Raw genomic sequence first — 3,811 nt, forward strand, 5'->3', positions numbered from 1 at the left:
CCCCCAGCCTCCCAGCCCCCCAGCCTCCCAGCCTCCCAGCCTCCCAGCCTCCCAGCCTCCCATTCCCACTTCCAGTTCCAGTCCCTCGTGAGTCCTTTGCGTCAGAGGTGAATCTGCTGAGAACGAAACAAGAGTATGAACCAAAATCATCCTCAAAGAGAAACTGAGATGGGAGCTGAGGGGACTTGGGGAAGAATGGATAGTGCCTATTAGGTTCCAGATAAAGCACTGCTGCTGAATGGGGAAGCTCTGTCGGAAGCTGTCCGCATGCCTTATAAATACAGCAGAGACAAACATGGAGAAGAGATGGAAGAAAAGGAGGTCCAATGACTGGCCCAACTTGCGATCCATCTCATGGGGGAGAGGGGCATCAAGGCCTGACACTGCTATGCTATGATGTGCTTACAGATGGGAGCCTGGCATGGCTGTCCTCTGAGAGACCCTACCAGCTGCTGAATTAGACAGATGCAGATACTTACAGCCCACCATTGGACTGAGGTAGGGGACCCCTAAGGTTTAATTAGGGGAAGGATTGAAGAAGCTGCAAGGGAGAGCAACCCCAAAGGAAGACCAGCAGTCTCAACTAACCAACACCCCAGGGGGCTTCCAGAGACAACCAAAACCAGGAGCATATACATGGTCTGGTCTGGGCACATATATAGCAGAAGTCTGCTTGGTCTGGCCTCAGTGCAAGAAGATAGTGCTTAATCCTTGAGAGCCTTAAAGCTCCAGGAAGGCCTGGTAGGGGGAAGAGCACCCGCTCTGAGACAAGGGGGAGGAAGAGGAATGGGATGAGGAACTGTGGGAGGCAGGCTGAGGAGGGGGCAATGAGTGGAATGTAAATAAATAATATAATTTAAATTAAAAAAGAAGTCCAGGAAAGATAAAGGTTTTGAACAAACTAGCAAAAGCCCTCCTTTATTTTGATGTCAAATTCAACACCCCTTCCCTCTTCTTCCTTCAACCAGAGCCTGCCCTATCCTCACTACAACCTCTCCCACTGAGTGTCTTATTCAGGACCCTGCCTTCCCTGCTTTGCTTCACAAAAGAGACTATTTTCTAGGCAATAAGTTTCCAGCGGAATGAAGCCATCCTTTCTCCTCTCTGCCCTACCAACTCTCACATTTCCATCAAAACTTATCTCTTTAATGGTTGCCAGGAGAGTAATTTGATTACTGATGACTTAAGTGTCAACCGCCTCAGATCCATTATGCAGGGGAAAAAAAAGTGTTTGTTAACCTCAGAAGCCACTGGCTTCAATAATTGGATCTCACCAAAATATTTTAGGACATGTTTGTGGTGTATGATGAATTATGCAAGACAGATAATGAATGTGTTTATGCAAAGAGGATGGTAGAGGCAAGATTGCATTTTAGCATCAATGTGGTACAAGGTGGCAAAGTCTCTTTGTGCTGTGCACTCAACCTGCTGGGAAAAACTTATTTTTGAAGACCTAACTGTGAAAGGGGTTTACTTGGCAAGCAGTTAAATATGGGATGATGTGGCTGAATAGAAGACAAAATGTTTTAATTTTATGCGTGAAGAAACAGGGACAAATATGGGGGTGTCGTGTGTGTTTTCTCAATGCCCCCTGCTATATCTACTGCTCATTCAGAATGCACCGAATTAGTATAAGTTGCCCCTGACTTGAATCAATGCAAAATAGAAGTCTAAAAGCAGAGCCCAGTAGTCAAAGGGATTAAAATGTTTTTCAAGTATCTACTCAATATAATTAGCAAGATATCAGAGAAGTGGCTATCTGGAAGAGGAATGCTCTCTCCAATTGTCTGTCTTCTCTCCACCCACCCACCCTTAGCTATCTCCACAAAAAAAAAAAAAAAAAAAAAAGTATGGTGGAGTACCTCTTAGTAGTTTTCTAAATACCTTCAGATGGATTTATCTTATACAATGTGTAAGATATATTTCCTCCATGTGCCTCCCTGGTGTTTATGTCCAGAAGCAGACATAGAACTGGAGTTGCAGAAGTTGAGAGTCACCTTATGGTGCTGAGAATTGAAGCAGGATTCTCTGAAAGAGCAGCCAGTGCTCTTCCCCTCTGACTTATCTTGCTACCCGCAACCTTTGGATCTTTTAATAAACACTGATAATATTTTAAACATCCATCATTCTGATTGTGATTGGACCCCTTTGTTTTAATCCCAGCTATGGAGTCAGGATGCCTCTGCTGCCTCTGTTAATCACCATGTGGGAAAATGGGCTTCTCTTGAATCAGCATCTACCTTTGACCTTTATATTCCATCCTTTTATAATTGTCTTCCATCTAGCTTTCTTTCTAGAGAGTGATATGCAGGGCAGATGCTGGAGTTGGGAGATTCCATCTCCTTTCTCTGGATGGGATTTGTGGTGGCAAGATGACTATAAGAACGACGAAGTAATTCAAATTTATTGGTTACATTTCTTTGTGTGCCTGTGCCTGTGCCTGTGCTGTGTGCTATGTGGAGGTTACAGGATAACTTGCAGAAGTCAGTATTCTGCTCTATCCTGTGTATCCCAGGAATCCAGTTAAGTAGTCCAGTCTTGGTGGCAAGCATCTTTGAGGCATCCTCTCTAGTGGGCATTATGGCAGTTTTAAAAGCTTGATCTTCATCCTAAGAAACGCATATTAAACATAGAATCCTAATGAACTCAGAAACACACTCCTCTGATGGTTACTGGCAAACATTTGAAAATGTTTGCAAGTTAACACAACATACTTACCAGGAAATGAATACATGTTTGTTTTGTTTAGCCATCTTGACAATAGACCCTCCATCAACCCCTTTATTTATTCTGTAGGCTGAGATGAGGGTTGCACAAAGCTGAATGAAGTTGTCCCATCTTTGCCAAAATTTATCATTTTAGATGGCAGAGATTTGTTTCAGAACATGTATCATGGACATGTTTAAAGAGTCAAAAATATATAAAGAAAGAATGGAGACCTACACAGCATCTGCATGCCTGTATCTCTGAATATGTTGAACTATGTGGTTGCAATGGGCAACCCTATCAAGGACCTGGGGAATTTGGCGCAGAATTCTCAGTCATAACTCGAATCTCTGACATTCTTAACAGTAGTCAGCAACAAATTTTCCACATACTAGATTTTTCTCGCTTGTAAATTGTATTAATTGCAAAGTAATCCACCAATTATCCTTTTTAGAAGGTGTTTGTAAAGTGGCTTGTTTATAATAGCTCCTAGCACCACTGGAACCCAAATCAGATGCCAACTGCACACCATTTCAAGTAAAACTCTTTCCTTCACTTTTGGCAGCTACACAGTAGCTCTTGATCTGTGAACTTTTTTTGTTTTTTTAATTCTCAACCTCCCCTGGTGTTGGGCAGTTCTCCTTAAGAAACTTTCTTGGTTGAAAACATTTAACAAGAAACTAATTCTACCTCTTCATCTGTTCTTTAGTTTGAATTCATCTGATTTTTAGTATAATTTACCCCAGACCCTTGCCTTCTATAGTCAGTATAGCGGAAAGAATGGGCAATGCTATAGGACTTCTGTTTTGGAGTCGTTAAACATTTAATTAGGCAAATACCTCTGATGACCAATCAACTGATATCACAGAGAGTGTTCAGGAAAATATTTTATGCTATGCATTTTCTATAAGCATTTTGGGAGATGTAGGTGATATCGTGAAATTATTGAAACATCTTTCCTTAAACAAAATCAAGAACTGCCCATAGAGAAGCTGAAAACACTCAAAACAGACCTGCAGGATGTGAGGCATAGGCAGAGAGACAGAGACAAAGACAGACAGAGAGACAGAGGGAGGGAGAGGGAGGAGAGAGAGAGAGAGAGAGA

General features: G+C 42.3%; 1 protein-coding gene across 2 annotated transcripts in view; it reads left to right on the top strand.

The window, feature by feature from the left end:
* Window positions 1-3,811, top strand: part of Kcnj16 (potassium voltage-gated channel subfamily J member 16) — a 59,709-nt gene that overhangs the window by 50,818 nt on the left and 5,080 nt on the right. The window lies entirely within an intron of this gene.

The sequence above is a fragment of the Mus caroli genome, chromosome 11 (assembly GCF_900094665.2).
Source record: "Mus caroli chromosome 11, CAROLI_EIJ_v1.1, whole genome shotgun sequence".
Classification (NCBI taxonomy): domain Eukaryota; kingdom Metazoa; phylum Chordata; class Mammalia; order Rodentia; family Muridae; genus Mus; species Mus caroli.